We start from the raw sequence: 22,223 nt of genomic DNA on the forward strand, positions 1-22,223 counted from the left end.
TTTCAGAAGGCCAAACATGACAGCATCCAGGAAGACATCACCGTGCTGTTAAATTCAGAGTGGTGTACACCCCTCTCAGATCACAGGTGCTGAGTTCTGCAAAGGTTTCTCTTGTACAGGGCCAGGGCCCTTTTTTTTTAAACATATTTATTGGAGTATAATTGCTTTACAATGGTGTGTGAGTTTCTGCTTTACAACAAAGTAAATCAAATATACATATATATATATATATTCCCATATCTCCTCCCTCTTGTGTCTCCCTCCCACCCTCCCTATCCCACCCCTCTAGGTGGTCATAAAGCACCGAGCTGATCTCCCTGTGCTATGTGGCTGCTTCCCACTAGCTATCTATTTTACATTTGGTAGGATATATAAGTCCATGCCACTCTCTCACTTAGTCCCAGCTTACCCATCCCTCTCCCCGTGTCCTCAAGTCCAGTCTCTAGTAGGTCTGTGTCTTTACGCCCATCCTGCCCCTACGTTCTTCATGACCATGTTTTTTTTAGATTCCATATATGTGTGTTAGCATAAGGTATTTGTTTTTCTCTTTCTGACTTACTTCGCTCTGTATGAGACTCTAGGTCCATCCACCTCACTACAAATAACTCATTTTCGTTTCTTTTTATGGCTCAGTAATATTCCATTGTATATATGTGCCAAATCTTCTTTATCCATTCATCTGTCGATGGACACTTAGTTTGCTTCCGTGTCCTGGCTATTGGAAATAGAGCTTCAATGAACATAGTGGTACATGACTCGATTTGAATTATGGTTTTCTCAGGGTATATGCTCAGTCGTGGGACTGCTGGGTCGTATGGTAGTTCTATTTTTAGTTTTTTAAGGAACCTCCATACTGTTCTCCAGAGTGGCTGTATCAACTTACATTCCGACCAACAGTGCAAGAGGGTTCCCTTTTCTCCACACCCTCTCCAGCATTTATTATTTGTAGATTTTTCGATGATGGCCATTCTGACTGGTGTGAGGTGCCACATCATTGTAGTTTTGATTTGCATTTCTCTAATGATTAGTGATGCTGAGCATCCTTTCATGTGTTTGTTGGCAGTCTGTATATCTTCTCTGGAGAAATGTCTATTTAGGTCTTCTGCCCATTTTTGGATTGGGCTGTTCGTTTTTTTGATATTGAGCTGCATGAGCTGCTTGTAAATTTTGGAGATTAATCCTTTGTCAGTTGCTCCATTTACAAATATTTTCTCCCATTCTGAGGGTTGTCTTTTGGTCTTGTTTATGGTTTCCTTTGCTGTGCAAAAGTTTTGAAGTTTCATTAGGTCCCATTTGTTTAGTTTTGTTTTTATTTCCATTTCTCCAGGAGGTGGGTCAAAAAGGATCTTGCTGTGATTTATGTCAAAGAGTGTTCTGCCTATGTTTTCCTCTAAGAGTTTGACAGTGTCTGGCCTTATATTTAGGTCCTTAATCCATTTTGAGTTTATTTCTGTGTATGGTGTTAGGTTAGGGAGTGTTCTAATTTCATTCTTTTACAGTAGCTGTCCAGTTTTCACAGGACCACTTATTGAAGAGGCTGTCTTTTCTGCATTGTATATTCTTGCCACCTTTATCAAAAATAAGGTGACCATATGTCTGTGGGTTTATCTCTGGGCTTTCTATCCTGTTCCAATGATCTATATTTCTGTTTTTGTGCCAGTACCATACTGTCTTGATTACTGTAGCTTTGTAGTATAGTCTGAAGTCCAGGAGACTGATTCCTCCAGCTCTGTTTTTCTTTCTCAAGATTGTTTTGGCTATTCGGGGTCTTTTGTATCTCCATACAAATTTTAAGATTTTTTTGTTCTAGTTCTGTGAAAAATGCCATTGGTAGTTTGATAGGGATTGCATTGAATCTGTAGAGTGCTTTGGGTAGTAGAGTCATTTTCACAATGTTGATTCTTCCAATCCAAGAACATGGTCTATCTCTCCACCTATTTGTATCATCTTTAATTTCTTTCATCAGTGTCTTATAATTTTCTGCATACAGGTCTTTTGTCTCCATAGGTAGGTTTATTCCTAGGTATTTTATTCTTCTTGTTGCAATGGTAAATGGGAGTGCTTTCTTGACTTCACTTTCAGATTTTTCATCATTAGTGTATAGGAATGCCAGAGATTTATGTGCATTAATTTTGTATCCTGCTACTTTACCAAATTCATTGATTAGCTCTAGTAGTTTTCTGGTAGCATCTTTAGGATTCTCTATGTATAGCATCATGTCATCTGCAAACAGCGACAGCTTTACTTCTTCTTTTCCGATTTGGATTTCTTTTGTTTCTTTTTCTTCTCTGATTGCTGTGGCTGAAACTTCCAAAACTATGTTGAATAATAGTGGTGAGAGTGGGCAACCTTGTCTTCTTCCTGATCTTAGTGGAAACGCTTTCAGTTTTTCACCACTGAGAATGATGTTGGCTGTGGGTTTGTCATATATGGCTGTTATTATGTTGAGGAAAGTTCCCTCTATGCCTACTTTCTGCAGGGTTTTTATCATAAATGGGTGTTGCATTTTGTCAAAAGCTTTCTCTGCATCTATCGAGATGATCATATGGTTTTTCTCCTTCAGTTTGTTAATATGGTGTATCATGTTGATTGATTTGCGTATATTGAAGAATCCTTGCATTCCTGGGATAAACCCCACTTGATCATGGTGTATGATCCCTTTAATGTGCTGTTGGATTCTGTTTGCTAGTATTTTGTTGAGGATTTTTGCATCTATGCTCATTAGTGATGATGGCCTGTAGTTTTCTTTCTTTGTGACGTCTTTGTCTGGTTTTGGTATCAGGGTAATGGTGGCCTTGTAGAATGAGTTTGGGAGTGTTCCTCCCTCTGCTCTATTTTGGAAGAGTTTGAGAAGGATAGGTGTTTGCTCTTCTCTAAATGTTTTAGAGAATTTGCCAGTGAAACCATCTGGTTCTGGGCTTTTGTTTATTGGAAGATTTTTAATCACAGTGTCAATTTCAGTGCTTGTGATTGGTCTGTTCATATTTTCTATTTCTTCCTGGTTCAATCTCGGAAGGTTGTGCATTTCTAAGAATTTGTCCATTTCTTTCAGGCTGTCCATTTTATTGGCATATAGTTACTTGTAGTAATCTCTCATGAGCCTTTGTATTTCTGCGGTGCTAGTTGTTACTTCTCCTTTTTCATTTCTAATTCTATTGATTTGAGTCTTCTCCCTTTTTTTCTTGACGAGTCTGGCTAATGGTTTATCAATTTTGTTTATCTTCTCAAAGAACCAGCTTTTAGTGTTATTGATACATTGCTATTATTTCCTTAATTTCTTTTTTATTTTTTTCTGATCTGATCTTTATGATTTCTTCCCTTCTGCTAACTTTGGGGTTTTTTTGTTCTTCTTTCTCTAATTGCTTTAGGTGTAAGGTGAGGTTGTTTATTTGAGATGTTTCTTGTTTCTTGAGGTAGGATTGTATTGCTATAAACTTCCCTCTTAGAAGTGCTTTTGCTGCATCCCATAGGTTTTGGGTCATCTTGTTTTCATTGTCATTTGTTTCTAGGTATTTTTTGATTTCCTCTTTGATTTCTTCAGTGATCTCTTGGTTATTAAGCAGTGTATTGTTTAGCCTCCATGTGTTTGTATTTTTTACAGATTTTTTTCTGTAATTGATATCTAGTCTCATAGCATTGTGGTCGGAAGAGATACTTGATACAATTTCAATTTTCTTAAATTTACCAAGGCTTGATTTGTGACCCAAGATACGATCTATCCTGGAGAATGTTCCATGAGCACTTGAGAAGAAGGTGTATTCTGTTGTTTTTGGATGGAATGTCCTATAAATATCAATTAAGGCCATCTTGTTTAATGTATCTTTTAAAGCTTGTGTTTCCTTATTTATTTTCATTTTGGATGATCTGTCCATTGGTGAAAGTGGGGTGTTAAAGTCTCCTACTATGATTGTGTTATTGTTGATTTCCCCTTTTATGGCTGTTAGCATTTGCCTTATATATTGAGGTGCTCCTATGTTTGGTGCATAGATATTTACAAGTGTAATATCTTCTTCTTGGATTGATTCCTTGATCATTATGTAGTGTCCTTCTTTGTCTCTTCTAATAGTCTTTATTTTAAAGTCTATTTTGTCTGATATGAGAATTGCTACTCCAGCTTTCTTTTGATTTCCATTTGCATGGAATATCTTTTTCTATCCCCTCCCTTTCAGTCTGTATGTGTCTCTAGGTCTGAAGTGGATCTCTTGTAGACAGCATATATATGGGTCTTGTTTTTGTATCCATTCAGCCAGTCTATGTCTTTTGGTGGGAGCATTTAATACATTTACATTAAGGTAATTATCGATATGTGTGTTCTTATTACCATTTTCTTAATTGTTTTGGGTTTGTTATTGTAGGTCTTTTCCTCCTCTTTTGTTTCCTGCCTAGAGAAGTTCCTTTAGCATTTGTTGTAAAGCTGGTTTGGTGGTGCTGAATTCTCTTAGCTTTTGCTTGTCTGTAAAGGTTTTTATTTCTCCGTCGAATCTGAATGAGATCCTTGCTGGGTAGAGTAATCTTGGTTGTAGGTTTTTCCCTTTCATCACTTTAAATATGTAGGGCCAGGGCCTTTTGATGTGTTTCATGACTCAGCAAGCCAGATGAATATGACGCAGCCCCCACTGCCCTGTAGCCACTTGTGGTACAGACCCACCTCACTTGAAGCGGGTGAATGCAATTGAATGGCTCAAGAGCAAACTGAATCAGACAGTGGCTAAGCTGATGGTATCTTTTTGTCCAGTGATGAAACACATGCTTGGCAACTGACACTCTGGAATACAGGAAGAACGATTCTCTAAGGAAAAAGCCTAGGGCCTGGGAAAACCTGGATATGAAAGACTGACTCAACATAGTCAAAGACTAGAATGCCCCTTGTAATGCCAGGAAGTCTCCTACCTTCTAGAATTCTCCTCATTGTCAGCTTCATGGTCAGAGGACAGGCTATTGAAACATTCAGGTGAGAGGCAATGGTGGCCCTGACTCGAGCAGCCAGCTGTAGGGACAGATGGGAGAGGAGCAATGTGAGGACAAGTCCTCGGTTGCCTGTTTGCATTGTCCAATTTCCAATAGATCAGAGCATGGAATATTTTTCTTTAACTATGACAAAACCCGACTTGAACTTAAGGCAGCGGGGAGTTATAATCCTCATTTATCCTACATAATGTGAATATTCATACATTTCACTGCAGAAACATCACTTGTTTGACTACAGGCTCCTGCCCTAGTATCAGGTAATATACAATATAGTGCAATGTGTTATCTTTCTAAAATTTGAAATGTTCAACTTTCTGAACAACCACACATGGCTCCTAGGTAAGGGATGGTGGACGTGTGTAGCACAGTGGTTCAAAAGGTGGGCTCTGAAGCCAGACTTCCAGTTTCTAATCCAAGCTATACCACCTAATAGCTGTGTGACGTAGGGTAAGTTACGTTACCCTTCTAAGCACTGACAAAAATAATGGCACCTACTTCATTGGATTGTTGTGAAAATTAAGTGAGCAAACAAACGTCCAGTGCTAGAAGTTGCTTGATGCTATGAAGAATGACCTGGGGGCAAGTGACATAAACCAGGAAGCCAGACTCCTACACCCTAAGAGCTCTCAGCCATTATAAAAGAGGTGAGCGCTACAGGGTCTGGGGACCCTGGATTCTGGAAGGGAGCAAGGGGAAGTGTTTACTGGTAAAACTAAGCATCAACTGCCATCGCTTGAGGTTACAACGTTTGAGACCTGACACGTTCTTTTGGATCTAGACTTGACTCTGCTATCGCTTTATGCTTTGACCTTGAGAAAGCCCCTTACCCTCCCTCCTCTGGATCTTTGAAAAGAAAGGAACACACCGCAGAAGAGCAACTCCGATCGTAGATTTGAAAACCTCTCGCTTGCTAATTCCTGGGGGCTAAGGCAACACAATCCTTGTTTTCATAACCCAGAGCTACGTCCAGGGCCAGATCAGAGCAGCAGATGGACAGACCCAACTCCTAGATGTTTGTAATTGATCAGGACACACTATAATGAAGTAATTTTCTTGTCTTCATTCTCCATGTCAGCAGTGATCTGTCTGCCACGCAGGAAGAGTGACAGAGTAATCTGAGCCGCAGCTGAAAGTCTGCTTTTTCTCCACAGTTATTTAGCCTGCCATGAGCTGGGGCAGGTGGCGGGAAAGAGTCCAGACAAGCAGGAGAATTTGGCTGTCCTCAAAATACCATACAGGAACTTTAAAAATTGAACTGATTTATTTTTGTAATGTTTTCAATAATGTGTAAATTAAGGTAGAGTTTAAGTCCGGGCTAAAGGAGAAATTTTATTTTATTTATTTTTTTTCCTTAAAAAAATTGTATTTATTTATTTATTTATTTTTGGCTGTGTTGGGTCTTCATTGCTGCTCACCCGCTTTCTCTAGCTGCGGCGAGTGGGGGCTGCTCTTCATTGCGGTGCGCGGGCTCCTCATTGCGGTGGCTTCTCTTGTTGCAGAGCACGGGTTCTAGGTACACGGGCTTCAGTAGCTGTGGCTCGCAGGCTCAGTAGTTGTGGCTCACAGGCTTAGCTGCTCCGCGGCATGTGGGATCTTCCCGGACCAGGGCTCGAACCCATGTCTCCTGCATTGGCAGGCAGATTCTTAACCACTGTGCCACCAGGGAAGTCCAAGGAGAAATTTTAAGTGTTAGCAACCATGAAAGGGCCACAGAAAAATCTCATTGTATGATAATGTTCTCTCTGATGTACCAAGGATTACGCTTTGCATAAATAATGGGTTCTGGAGAAGAATATGTAACACACATTACTTTTCAGGATCCAAGAATGCTAAAAATTACCTGGAGATCTGAAGATGCCACTGGGGTTTACAAATATCTGGGTAGAGGCAAAGGGATCGCCACTATAGACCTGATTTACCAGCTCTGCAAGCTCAAGGCTCTGCCATGGCAGCTTGACACAAGCCTCAATCTTGTCAATTGAGGCATGGACATCCCAGACCCATAATCTGCCTCAAACCAGACTCTGGACTAGGAAACAAACCACATTTCCAGTGGGAACCTATGTGGAAGATCATGCCTCCACCACCATAAATCCTGCATTAAAGGCCAAGGTGTGTGAATCCAAGTACCTAAGACCCTAGAATGCCCTTCATATACTCACTCTCTAAGCCAGTGGCTCATTTTTTCCCTAAGGCTTTATTATCTTGCACTTTTTTGACCTCCGAGAATTTGACAATAGCTAGGATTGAGACAAAACAAAACATGACAACAGCAAGACTTGTCACAGATAATACTGAAACAAAGAGTTAGAAAATAAAAAGGATCACAGACTTGCACATTGTAGTCCATTTGTTGGCACACCCATCCCCCACCAGCCCTCCTGAAACCCAGACACCCTAAGTTGGTCATTGAAATAAATTCCATTTGTTATTGGTCTGATTTGAGGTAGGCATGACAGACATCCCTGGGGGCATTGTGCTTCTGATTTGCAAAATCTTCAGCACGGCATCTGTTGGTTCCTATGGGAACCTTCTAATAGGATCTGTCCAGCTTATCAAAAGGCAAGGAGAACTTGACATTTGCATTACTAAAAGCCTTCTCTAGAAGTTGCCATCCTGGCTAGTTCTGAAGAGGTCTAGATGTTTTTTTCACACTTGAGTGAAAACCCCTGGTAGAGCATAAAGCACTGCATGATATACGGATGTCATGCGGAAGCTCTGACATTGCACAGGTTACCACTGTTGTAATTATCCATCATAGTATTTCAGTTACAGTATGTAAAGAAGAGTAAACATCACTCAAGGACTTTACCTCTTCTTCTGGGGAAGGACTTAATACTTGTTCAGTTGTGTGCAGGATAGTTGCGTCATGGAAGGCAGAATTACCACCTTGTTATTTTCTTCATTTGGAGATTAAGTATGGTTTACAAAGATGTGGATGGATGCCAAGTTCACAAGGGGTAGACTTGGGATGGCTAATTTTAAGTGTCAACTTGACTGGGCAATGGGGGGCCCAGATATCTGGTTAAACGTTATTTCTGGGTGTGTCCAGATGTATCACAAACTTGGAGATGCGAGTTAGATGGAGGATGGGCCAGGACATGAAGAAATCAGAGAGAAGGTGCTGACCATTGATGGAGCAGTCAGAGAAATGGGGTCCCAAGAGTGGGAGGGGGACACCTGGAGCTCAGGGTCTGGATACAGTAGGAGGGGCTGTACCCTGGGTAGGGCCAGTGGCAAGTTAACAACGGTATGCATAGGAAAAACTAGATCTCAAACACACTGGTGAGGCAGGCTTGGTAAGGTGAAGGCTGAAAGGGTAAGCCCTCACCAAGGAGTCCATACCTGGAGCCCTAGACCCACAGCAGCACTGGTAGATACAGACCAGCTGAGGCCCCGGCGTCACGGCTGGTGGCTCATATATATGCACAAAGATTCTAGTCACACTCACAGTCAGCCCATCAGTTGCTAGAAGATAATTATTAATGGTAATGCAAGCCTGGCACAAATTCAGAACCTGTGCTTTACGAAGCATTTCGTCATCAATGAATTTATTTTTCTCTTCATAGAAAATCTTAAAACAGGTAAGAGAGGAGACCTTCAAGATACAAAACCAGATGTCACAAAAAAAGAAAACTACAGGGCCTTCCCTGGTGGCGCGGTGGTTCAGAGTCCGCCTGCCGATGCAGGGGACGGGGGTTCGTGCCCCGGTCCAGGGGGATCCCACGTGCCGCGGAGCGTCTCGGCCCGTGGGCCATGGCCGCTGGGCCTGCGCGTCCGGAGCCTGTGCTCCGCAACGGGAGAGGCCACAGCAGTGAGAGGCCCGCGTACCGCAAAAAAAAAAAAAAAAGAAAAAAGAAAACTACAGGCCAATATCACTGATGAACATAGATGCAAAAATCCTCAGCAAAATACTAGCAAACAGAATCCAACAGCACATTAAAAGGATCATACACCATGATCAAGTGGGGTTTATCCCAGGATTGCAAGGATTCTTCAATATATGCAAATCAATCAATGTGATACACCATATTAACAAACTGAAGGAGAAAAACCATATGATCATCTCGATAGATTCAGAGAAAGCTTTTGACAAAATTCAACACCCATTTATGATAAAAACTCTCCAGAAAGTGGGCATAGAGGGAAACTACCTCAACATAATAAAGGCCACATATGACAAACCCACAGCCAACATCGTCCCCAATGGTGAGAAACTGAAAGCATTTCCACTAAGATCAGGAACAAGACAAGGTTGCCCACTCTCACCACTATTATTCAACATAGTTTTGGAAGTTTCAGCCACAGCAATCAGAGAAGAAAAGGAAATAAAAGGAATCCAAATCGGACAAGCAGAAGTAAAGCTGTCACTGTTTGCAGATGACATGATATTATACATAGAGAATCCTAAGGATGCTAACAGAAAACTACTAGAGCTAATCAATGAATTTGGTAAAGGAGCAGGATACAAAATCAGTGCACAGAAATCTCTTGCATTCCTATACAGTAATGATGAAAAATCTGAAAGTGAAATTAAGAAAACACTCCCATTTACCATTGCAACAAGAAGAATAAAATACCTAGGAATAAACCTACCTATGGAGACAAAAGACCTGTATGCAGAAAACTATAAGACACTGATAAAAGGTATTAAAGATGATACAAACAGATGGAGAGATAGACCATGTTCTTGGATTGGAAGAATCAACATTGTGAAAATGACTATACTCCCCAAAGCACTCTACAGATTCAATGCAATCCCTATCAAACTACCAATGGCATTTTTCACAGAACTAGAACAAAAAAATCTTAAAATTTGTATGGAGATACAAAAGACCCTGAATAGCCAAAGCAATCTTGAGAAAGAAAACCGGAGCTGGAGGAATCAGGCTCCCTGACTTCTGACTATACTACAAAGCTACAGTAATCAAGACAGCATGGTACTGGCACAAAAACAGAAATATAGATCACTGGAACAGGATAGAAAGCCCAGAGGTAAACCCATGCACATATGGTCACCTTATCTTTGATAAAGGAGGCAAGAATATACAATGCAGAAGAGACAGCCTCTTCAATAAGTGGTGCTGGGGAAACTGTACAGCTACATGTAAAAGAATGAAATTAGAACCCTTCCTAACACCATACACAAAAATAAACCCAAAATGGATTAAAGACCTAAATGTAAGGCCAGACATTATAAAACTTTTAGAGGAAAACATAGGCAGAACACTCTTTGACATAAATCACATCAAGGTCCTTTTTGACCCACCTCCTAGAGAAATGGAAGTAAAAACAAAACTAAACAAATGGGACCTAATGAAACTTCAAAGCTTTTGCACAGCAAAGGAAACCATAAACAAGACCAAAAGACAACCCTCAGAATGGGAGAAAATATTTGCAAACGAAGCACCTGACAAAGGATTAATCTCCAAAATATACAAGCAGCTCATGCAGCTCAATATCAAAAAAACAAAAAACCCAATCCAAAAATGGGCAGAAGACCTAAATAGACACTTCTCCAAAGAAGATATACAGACTGCCAACAAACACATGAAAGGATGCTCAACATCACTAATCATTAGAGAAATGCAAGTCAAAACTACAATGAGGTATCACCTCACACCAGTCAGAATGGCCATCATCAAAAATCTACAAACAATAAATGATGGAGAGGGTGTGGAGAAAAGGGAACCCTCTTGCACTGTTGGTGGTAATGTAAATTGATACAGCCTCTATGGAGAACGGTATGGAGGTTCCTTAAAAAACTAAAAATAGAACTACCATATGACCCAGCAATCCCACAACTGGGCATATACCCTGAGAAAACCATAATTCAAATCGAGTCACGTACCACAGTGTTCATTGCAGCTCTATTTACAATAGCCAGGACATGGAAGCAACCTAAGTATCTGTCAACAGATGAATGGATAAAGAAGATTTGGCACATGTATACAATGGAATGTTACTGAGCCATTAAAAGAAATGAAATTGATTTATTTGTAATGAGGTGGATGGACCTAGAGTCTGTCATATAGAGCGAAGTCAGAAAGAGAAAAACAAATACCATACGCTAACACATATATATGGATTCTAAAAAGAAAAATAAATCATTCTGAAGAACCTAGGGGCAGGACAGGAATAAAGATGCAGACGTAGAAAATGGACTTGAGGACACAGGGAGGGGGAAGGGTAAGCTGGGACGGAGTGAGAGAGTAGCCTTGACATATATACACTACCAAATGTAAAATAGATAGTTAGTGGCAAGCAGCAATGTAGCACAGGGAGATCAGCTCTGTGCTTTGTGACCAACTAGAGGGGTGGGTTAGGGAGTGTGGGAGGGAGGCGCAAGAGGGAGGGGATATGGGGATATATGTATACTTATAGCTGATCCACTTTGTTGTACAATAGAAACTAACACAGTATTGTGAAGCAATTATACTCCAATAAAGATGTTAAAAATTATTTAAATAAAACTCTGCCCTTTATCAACATGTTAAAAAAAAACAAAAAACAGGTAAGGCATTTTGCGCAGAGAAGATTTTTTTACCTAAGGTTACCCAACCAGCCAAGGACAGAGGAAAGTGGCCCAACCCCTAGTCTCAGATATTTCCACCAAAGTCATTCCCTTTGTAAGGAGAGACTGGCACAAAATCAGCCAGGTTTATCACTGGCAAACGGTTCATTTCCACAGCGCCTCCAGATCGGGGCTGCTTAGAACCCTGCCCCTTATTTTCCAATAAGTCTGCGATTTAAAGACTGGATTCTGATGAGAAGTATCTGGAGTCTGATAAAGGCTAATTACAGTTAAAGATATGAAAATTGGGAACTCAGAAGAAGACTGGCTCTACTACTGCCTGGGCAGAATAATCAAGAAATTAGCAGAAAGTGATGGTGACCATAAAGAGGCACTAGGGGATAATTGAAGTATTAAAATTAAAGATAGGCTGGCAAGTGGTCTATCCCTTGAGGATGCAGGCCATCTTCTTTGCCATCAGGCCTTAATACAACTGAAGAGCTTTTCAACAAGTCAAGAGGGGCTCTGTAGAGGCGTTGTCTCATAAGCTACCTCTGGGGCTAGAGCTGACAGACACTGGCTAGTGGGTAGGCTTTTCTGCATGACATGTGGGGACCCTGGCTAGGCCCCCCACTTTTAGGGTTGCTCCGTCAAAGTAGATCAAGTCCAGAGAAGGTCAGTCAGAGAAAGGAAGGGTCTGAACTCACAGCATGGGAAAGGCTTTCAGGATGGAAAGGGTTTCAGCTAGTGAGGCAATGGTTCCAAATGGGCACCGTCAGTGTGTTCACTCATTTTAGTGAGGACATCACAAGGAGGAGGGATTATATCTAGTCACTAGGCTCCCAGAGAAAGAGCTCAAACTACACGTAAAGCATTTTGAACCAAGCGTCATTGAACTCCTTTCCCATGCCACACAACGGACATACACTTACATGGTCTCCTTTTTTTTTTTTTTTTTGCGGTACGTGGGCCTCTCACTGTTGTGGCCTCTCCCGTTGCGGAGCACTGGCTCCAGACGTGCAGGCTCAGCAGCCATGGCTCACGGGTCCAGCCGCTCTGCGGCATGTGGGATCCTCCCGGACCGGGGCGCGAACCCGTGTCCCCTGCATCGGCAGGCGGACTCTCAACCACTGCGCCACCAGGAAAGCCCACATGGTCTCCTTTAATCCTCAGGACGATCCCATAAAGTTGGTGCCATTATCCTCCTTTTAAAATCAGTAGAACTGAGACTTGGGGAGATAAAGGGACTTGCCAAGCGTCAAGTGAGGGGAGACAGAATCTTGACTTCAGTTCTGTCCTCTACCATAGCCAATGCTCTTTCCATTACATCACACAGATCTTAATTTCACAGAAGAGACACTCAACATTTAGAGAAGTTCAACGATGGCATCCACGCTTCATGAGGTAGTGAATTCTCTATCATTTGAGGCATTCAAACAGAAGCTGGATGAAAACTGCCAGGTATTCAGACATTAGGTGCAAGTTAGACCCCATAGCCTCCAACGTCCCTACCAACACTGAGCTGTTCGGACCTGACCACCTCGAAAGCACGTATGAAGTGGGTGGGACACATGTTGTAAAGAAATCACTGATTGATCCTCGCTAACTGGAAAGAGGACAGATCAATGACTCACGAATCATTCTAAATCCTTCTTTTAGTCTCCTAATCCACAGGCTATTTACTTCCCACTTCACAGAGTTAACTAATTTTGACGGCAGCCTTCTGTGTTCTTGCCCTTTAAGACAAGGTAGAAAAATGTCCATAGAGGAAAAGAGGGTCAGATGGTCCAACGTGGATACCCAGCTTAGCACTGAAAACAGCTGCAAAAAGTCCAGGGGATGAAAGTGAGATGGCCCACCTTGACATGGGACCTATCAGTATTTTCACCAATTGACCATTTCCCAGAAAGCACAGTGTCTTACTATAGCTAATAAATCTTAATCTTCACCCTCCAGCTTCATAATAGGACTATGAAGGGTACTAAGAATAATGCCCTTTCCTCTAAATCATCTCCACCTCACCTTCCTGTCATCCTCCCAAGGAATTGAGCCCCAACATTTCCATCTGATCTCTGGCCAACTTGAACTCTGTGAGCTCTGAGCGTGCTTGTTGGCTGAGCTTTAATGTGAATTCCGACACAGTTTCATGGGGTAGTGTGATGAAAGAAACCACTCTTAAATAATTAGCCTTGGAAATACAAGTGCAATTGCATGTGGAGGTATAAGCAATGTTTTGGGGTCTTTTAAATTTTTTATTTTATTTTTTAAGCTAATCAACTTCTTATTTTAAAACAATTTTAGGTTTACAGAAGCACAAATATAGTGTAAAGATAGAAGGTAGTACATATACCCCACACCCACTTTCCCCTATTATTAACATTTTACATTAGTAAGGTACAGTCTCATTTGCTTTAAGATTCTGCTTCTTACCAGTTCTCTTTGTCCTCTTCTTCTGTAACTCTCATTAGATGTATATTGGAATTTTTACTCTATCTTAAATGTTTCTTAACCATTCTTTCATATTTTCTATCTCTTTTGATACCTCTCCTTCCGTGTGATTTATAAAACTTTTATTTTATATCGGAGTATAGTTGATTTACAATGTAGTGTTAGTTTCTGCTGTACAGCAAAGTGATTCGGTTTTACATATACATATATCTATTGTTTTTCAGATTCTTTTCCCATATAGGTTATTACAGAGTATTGAGTAGAGTTCCCTGTGCTATACAGTAGGTCCTTATTAGTTATCTATTTTATATATAGTAGTGTATATATGTTAATCCCCAAATCCCAATTAATCCCTCCCCTGACCCTTCCCCTTTGGTAACCTACTTCTCTAGAAGGATTTTAGGCAGCCTAAATACAATATTTGCGTGGCAATACAATGAAACCAAAATTGTTTAAACAAGAGTAAAAAATAGAAGGTCCAAATATTAATAAGGAATTGAGGGGAGGAAAAATGATTACATGGGAAGAGCTGTGTCAGAGGTTGCAAACTCTACAGGGACCAGGCAAGTATCATAAATGTGCAAATCAGGACAGATTTAAGACAACTGAGAGATGTCTTAAATGTATATGTTCTATATCTAGATCTATTCATCCCAAAAGCCATGTGGTTATTTTTAAATACAAAGCTAGCTAAATGTTATTCATCTACAGGTAACATTTGGGCCCCAGTTTGTGACTCCTGACCTAGATGAAGAGAAACTGTTTAAAATGAGCAACAAATTGACTCTGAGGTTCCTGGAAGATAAGGCAAAGACGGAGAGGTGATGGCCTAGAGGAGCTTCAGCAGCTCACAAAAGCAAGTACACTAGTCTGTCAAGAAAGACAACCTGTTTCTCATTTCACAACTTGAAGAAAAATTGTTTCCTAGGTCTTTGCTTAAGGGAACTTGCACCACATAATGGATGGTATATTTAATAGGACTTTTACCCAAGAAATATACGATATTCCACATATGGTATCTATTATGTGGACCCTCAGGAAAATCCAAATGTATAATGTTAAGCTATAGTTCTGTAAAGGTAATTCCACTGGGGGACAGAGTGATAGAGACCAGGTCTGTAGCTTCCTGGAGCTCTGGTATGATATAGGGATACAGCTTTGAAATTTTGGAGGAATTCCCTAAAACTAGCACTCTTGAATATCAATGGCTTCCTCTGGGTTTTTGACAGGAACTGTAATGCGGATAATTCAAACTACAGGTCCTGAGAGATGGCTGCAAAGAAGGGGAGGTGCTTTTCAATGTTGACAGAAAGAGGATCCATCTCCAACTCAGCATGGCAGTAGCCAGTGGATCACATGCAAGCTGGGCTTGTGCTCATCTCAAAGGGCAGGTTCATTCATACATTTGGCATGGATTCTCTCTTTCCCCAGGCAGCCTTTAGCTCCAGTATATGTGTGCATACCACAGACACAGAAGGGGCCAGGATCACATCCATTCCTATGGCTTTAAATACCAACTTTATGCACATGGTTTCCAAATTGATGTCTCCAGTCTAGACCTCTTCCCTGAGCTGCAAACTTGGATAGTCAACTGCTCTCTTTACATCTCCCCTTGGATGTCTCATAAACATCATCATGAACATCTCATAAACATCTTTGTATGGGCCAAGCTAAACTTGATTTTCTTTCTTTCTCCAAATGTATTCCTATCCCAGCCTTGTCCACCTCAGTAAATGGCATCAACATCTCCCCAACTGCTCCAGCCAGAAACCTGGGAGTCATTACCTTTGATTCCCATTTCTTGAGATCACACTAGGGCATAGAAGAGCAGAGCCTGGGCCCTTAAGTCCAATGCCTGGGTTTGAACCCCAAGGCCACTTTTAAGCAGTGGTGTAACCTTGGGCATCTCATTTAAAATCACTATGGTTCCGTTTTCTCATTGCCAAAATGAGAAAAATAATCACACCCATTTTATAGAGTTTTAGGAGGATTAAGTGAGATAGAGCATGGCAAGCTCTTGGGATAATAGCTGGTACTTAGTAACATGTTCAACAAATGGTCGCTGTTATTAACCACTGTCTTGCCTTGTATTCTCTCTAATAGCAGTCTTATTCCTCTGTAAAATATAGATAATACAGCCTATCTTACAGGATTATTTGGATGATTAAATAAGATGAAGTACAGACAGCACCTGAGTGGCAGACCCTCAATAAATACTAGCTCTTTTTTTTTTTGGCCACACTCCATGCGGCATGCGGAATCTTAGTTCCCCAACCAAGGATTGAACCTGCACCCCCTGCAGTGGAAGCATGGAGTCTAACCACTGGATCACCGGGGAAGTCCCAAGAGTAGCTTTTATTAGTGACAATTATTATTTTTGCTGAAGCATCAAGGAGTAGGAAAAAGAATTCATTCATTCATTTATTCATCCATTATTCAACAAATATTTTTCAAGCATCTACTAAATGTCAGGCATTTTGATAGACGCTTCGAATAGAGTGATGATCAAAATGAAGATCCTTGCCCGCGTGGGAGTTTATTTTCCAGTGAGGGTTTGGGCAGACAATAAATGTGGTAAATAAATCATGACACATCATGTTAGTTGGTGAAAAGTGCTACTGGGAAGAGAATAATTCAGAGAGGGAGAATAAAGGGACAAGGGGAGGAGTTTAATTTTAAACAGGATGGGCAAGGAAGTCCTCCCTAAGAAGGTAACATTTGAGTAAAACCATGAAGGAGGGAAAGAGAAACCTGAAGAAAGAGGATTCTAGGCAGAGGAAAAAGCACTTGCTAAGGCCCTGAGTCAGGGACAGGGCCAGCTTATTTGAGGATCCGCAGAAGTGGAGAGAGTGGGGGAGAGTGGTAGCAGATGACGTCAGAAAGACATCAAGGGACCAGAGCATGGAAGGCCTTATAGATCCCCGTAAGGATTTTAACTGACTCTGAGTGAGATGGGGAGCTAGTGGAAAGTTTCAGTGATAGAAGAAACAGGATATATTTTCAAAGTTTCTTTCTGCCTGCTCTACTGAGACCAATTGGAAGGGGACTGGGATAAGAACAGAAGCAGGGGGTCCAGTCAGGAGGCTATTGCAATAAGGCAAGCCGGAGGCGATAGCAGCTTGGAACAGAGTGGTATCAATGAAGGTGGTGAGAAGTGTTCAGATTCTGGATATATTTTGAAAGTAGAGCTCATGGGGTTTGCTGACTAGCTATGAGGTATATTGAAAGAAAAGGAGTCAAGGATGATTTCAAGTTTTGGAGTCATAAATGACTGGTTTTAAATCCCAGCTCCACAACTTATCTGCTGTGTTTGAATCTAGGTGGCAAATTACAATCACTGGAGCAGGGCCCACAGGCACTTAAAACCCTCAGAGGTGAAGCTTCTTTGGTTACAAGGGATGGGGAACTAAGTGAGAGATCAATAACAAAGATGTCTGGAAAACCCTGAAACTCTTGGAAATAAAATAACATGGTTTTAAATAATCCAGTCAAAGAGGAAGTCTCAGTTAAGTAGAAATATATATTTAACTGAATGAAAATATAACATATCAAAATCTGTGGGATGCTGCTAAAAGAATGCACAGAGAAAATTTATAGCACTAACCACTTGTTACAGAAAAGAAGAAAGTTCTCAAATCAATAATCTAAGCTTGCACTTTAAGATACAAAAAAAAAAAATCAAACGAAAGAAAGGACATAGTAAAGTCAAGAACAGAAATCAATGAAATTGAAAACTAACAGAGAAAATGAACAAAACCCAAAGTTTACTGAAAAGATCAATAAAATTGATAACACCCAATAAGATGTACAAAGAAAAAGGGAGAAGACATATCAGTATCAGGAATAAAATTATGGCTATCCCTACAGACCTGTAAACAATGCAAGTAAAATTAAAGAATTGTGTGGGGGCTTCCCTGGTGGCGCAGCGGTTGAGAGTCCGCCTGCTGATGCAGGGGACGCGGGTTCGTGCCCCGGTCCAGGAAGATCCCACATGCCGCGGAGCGGCTGGGCCCGTGAGCCATGGCCGCTGACCCTGCGCGTCCGGAGCCTGTGCTCCGCAATGGGAGAGGCTACAACAGTGAGAGGCCCGTGAACCGCAAAAAAAAAAAAAAAAAAAGAATCATATGAACAACTCTATTTACATATATTCAACAACTTAGATGAAATGGACTGATTCCTTGAAAATCACAATCTACCAAAACTCATCAAATGTGAAATACATGATCAAAATAGCCCTGTATCTATGAAAGAAATTGAATCTGTATTTTAAAAATTTCCCCCAAAGAAATCAGTACTCCTAGAAGGATTCATTGGTGAATTCTACCAAATACTTATCGAAGATATAAAACCCATTTTATATAATCTTTTCCCAAAATTAGAAGAGAAGGGAATACTTCCCAACTCATTTTATGAGGCTAAAAGTAATTATAAGAAAAGTACAGACCAATATTCTTCATGAATGCAAAGTTTCTCAACAAAATATTAGCAAATCAAATTCAGCAATATGTAAAACTAATAATGCTGCAACCAAGTGGGATTTATCCTGGAATTGCAAGGTTGGTTCAATATTCAATAATCACTGGATAAAATCCACAATACTAACAACCTAAAGAAAAAAACCACATGATTCTTTCAGTAGGTGCAAAAGAACCACTTGACAAAATCCAATATACATTTGTGATAAAATCTTCCCCAACTGATAAAGGGCACCTACAAAAACACAGTTAACATCACACAGTGGTGGAAGACTGAATGCTTTCCTCTTAAGTTTGGGAATAAGGCAAGAATCTGTGCTTTCACCACTCCTATCCAACATCATACTGAAAGCCTTAGTGCAATAAAGAAAGAAAAGGAACTATAAGGCATTCAGATTGAAAAAGAAGCTTTAAAATTGTCCCTATTTGCAGATGACATGATTGCTTAATGTAGAAAATTCCAAGGGATCTACCAAAAAAATTCCTAGAACTAGTGAGTTTGTCAAAGGCACCGGATACAAGGTCGACAAACAAAAATCTGCCATATTTCTACATACTAGCAGTGAACATTTAGGAACCCAAATTTTTAAAACTTATTTATAATAGCTTAAAAATGAAGTATTTAGGTATAAATCTGACAAAACATGTACAGGATAATATGCTGAAAATTATAAAACACTGATAGAAAAAATAAAAGACAAAATAGATGGAGAGACAAACTGTATTCATGGATTGGAAGCCTTCGCACACCAACAATGTCAATTCTCCCAAAATTATTTTACAGATTTAATGCAATTCCAATAAATATCTCAGCAGGACTTTTTGTAGATATAGACAAGCTGATTCCAGAATTTACATGAAAAGGAAACAGAACTAGAATAGCCAGAACAATTTTGAAAGGATAAAGTTGGAGGATTCAACTGACCCTTCTACAACTTACTATACAGCTACAGTAATAATCAAGACAGTGTGGTACTGGCAGAGGGATAGACACATAGATCAAAGGACCTGAAGAGAGTCCAGAAAATGACCCTCACAAATGTGTTCAATTGATTTTTGACAGAGGAAAGATAGTCTTTTCAACAAATGGTATTGGAAAATTTGGACACATATAGGCAAGCAAAACAAAACAAACAACCTTCCCCCACCCCACCCAAAGTCTAAGAATCTCTTTCTCCCTAACCCAAACTTTATAAAAAATTAAACGGAGCACCAATCTAAATGTAAAACATAATACTATAAGACGCTTAGAAGAAAACATAGGGAAAAAAATTCTGTAACCTGAAGTTAGGCAATGAGTTCTTGGGCATGACACCATAAAGGAAAAATTGATGAATTGGACTTCATCAAAACTCAAAGCTTTTGCTATGCAAAAGACACTGTAGGAAAATGAAAAGACAATCTAAAGACTGGAGAAAATAATTTTCAAATCACATACCTGATAAAGGACTTATACTGAGAACATAGGAAGAAACTCAACAATAAGAAAACAAGCAGTTCAATTAGAAAATGGGTAAAAGACCTGAAGAGGCATTTTACCAAAGAGGATATATGGATGACAAATATGCACGTGGAAAGATGTTCAGCATCACTAGACACCAGAGAAATGCATATTAAAACCACAACGAGATATCACTACACACCTATCAGGATATCTAAAATAGAAAATACTGACAAATGAAGTATGGCAAGCATGCTGAGCAACCGGAACTCTTCCACATTGTTGGAGGGAATTCAAAATGGTACAGCCACTCCGGGAAACAGTTTGGCAGCTTTTAAAAATAAAGTCAAATATGTACTAACCATATGACCCACCTATAGGACTCTTGGGCATTTTTCCAAGAGAAATTAAAACTTGTCCATACAAAAACCTGTTTATCAATTCTTAAAGCAGCTTTATTTATAATAGTCACAAACTGGAACCAATCCAAATGTCCCTCAGCAGGTGAAAAGCTAAATAAATTATGGTACGTCCATACAGTGGAATACTACTCAGCGACAGAAAGGAATCAACTGCTGATATGTGCCAACTTGGATGAACCTTAAAGGCACTGTGGATGAATCTTAAAGGTATCATCCAATTTATATGACATTCTCCACAAGGTAAAACATTAATGGTGGAGAACAGTATATGGGGGTGTCAAGTTCTTGACTCTATCCTGTTACATTGATCTATATGCCTATACTTACTGCTAGACTATGAGCCCCTCAAAGGTGACAACCATATTACACTCACCTTTGAACCTGCAACACCTTGCACTTAGTAGGCACTTCTTAAAGGTTGCTGGATGGAAGAAGGCTGACTTCCAAATTCACATATGCAGACACAGGTGGGCAGATCCAGAAAAAGAAGCCAGGTCATGGCCCTATATACCCACACTGCACATCTTCTCCAAGATTAAGCACTATCTCAGCTCCCCACATTATAAATTGCCTGGCCCTGAGCAATTCTGAATCTTGACAAGCTGAGCTCTTACTGAGATGGCTGAGGGGACTTTCATTGGTTCATCTGCCTCCTTAGACTGGGAAATTTGTGGTAAATTGGCAAGGCACCCTCAGCCATATTGCAAACATTTTTTGTCAAGAGCTGCCAGTGGCAATTTTCAGATGGGCATTCTATCATCTCAGATTTTGTTGCCTGCAGGCCAAATCTTTAGCATAGTTTTATAGACGGCACAGAGTGTCAATTTTGTGAATCTTGGCAAGTCATGTGTTGTTTTTTTCTTGGCTTAGAAAGTCGGTCCGCTTTATGTTTTTGTAGATCCGAGGCCAGAATTCTGCTGTTGTCCATTTGCTCATGTTTACAACATTGGTAGCTGATGGTTACACATATATATCACATCACCATTTGTGGAGATTGTGGCAGTCAGATTATGGCCACATTATGCTATAGCAGGTAATCAAACTTCGTTTGACCATCCAAAACAATTATATGCCTAATAAATGAAACTAGGCTCTGGTTCTAGTCTTCTCTGTTGTGAACACATTCACACATTCTTAAGGCAAATCACCCAAAATAAATGAATTCACCAAAACAAATCGTTTTGCAAATTAACATTACAAGTTCATTATTTACTCACTCAAATATCTAATCCTGCAAACCACTATCTCCATGGAAGCACCCAGCAAGGTTCCTGCTCTCTGTTGCACATATCGCCCATGGAAACTTCCACAGCCAGTCCATTGTTAGAGGCTCATGTGTGTCTAAGGCTTGCTGGTGTCTGTCTGCCCATGCATCCAGGCTGCTTGGGTCACTGCTCTGGAGAGTGTTATGCGTGCCATACGATGAGTCGTGAATTGAAAGAAATGGAGACTACAGAAGTTCCCACGTGGTCCACTTAGTCTAGATCACTTGCTCTTGCTTTGCCATTATCTTTAGCTCAGTGGTTCTCAACCCTGGCTACACAGTTGAATCGACCGGGGAGCTTTTTAAACATACCTATGGCCAGAATCCTCACCAACAGTTAATTCTGAATCTGTGGAGGTGAGACCCAGCCATCCACATGGTACAAACTCTCCAGGTGTTTCTAGTATGCAGTCATGGTTGAGAAGTAGTCCTCTGGGTCAACCACAGTTCCAGACCCTCCTGCTTAGTCATTGTGGCCCGTGTTGCAACTCCAATTTCATTGGTAATCTTCAGATTCTAGAAGGACTTGGTGAAATGGATTTACATTCAGAGAGGGGCTTGGACTTCCAAAGGAATCTCTATTGGTAGAACTGCTATAGGAGAGGAGGAAAGACATTTATGGTTAAATGGCAGCCCCCAGGCTCTCCTTGAGTTCAGTTCTCCAAGTCGTGTGTCCCTCTTATGCACAGCT

This window comes from Phocoena phocoena, chromosome X (genome assembly GCF_963924675.1).
Source record: "Phocoena phocoena chromosome X, mPhoPho1.1, whole genome shotgun sequence".
NCBI lineage: Eukaryota > Metazoa > Chordata > Mammalia > Artiodactyla > Phocoenidae > Phocoena > Phocoena phocoena.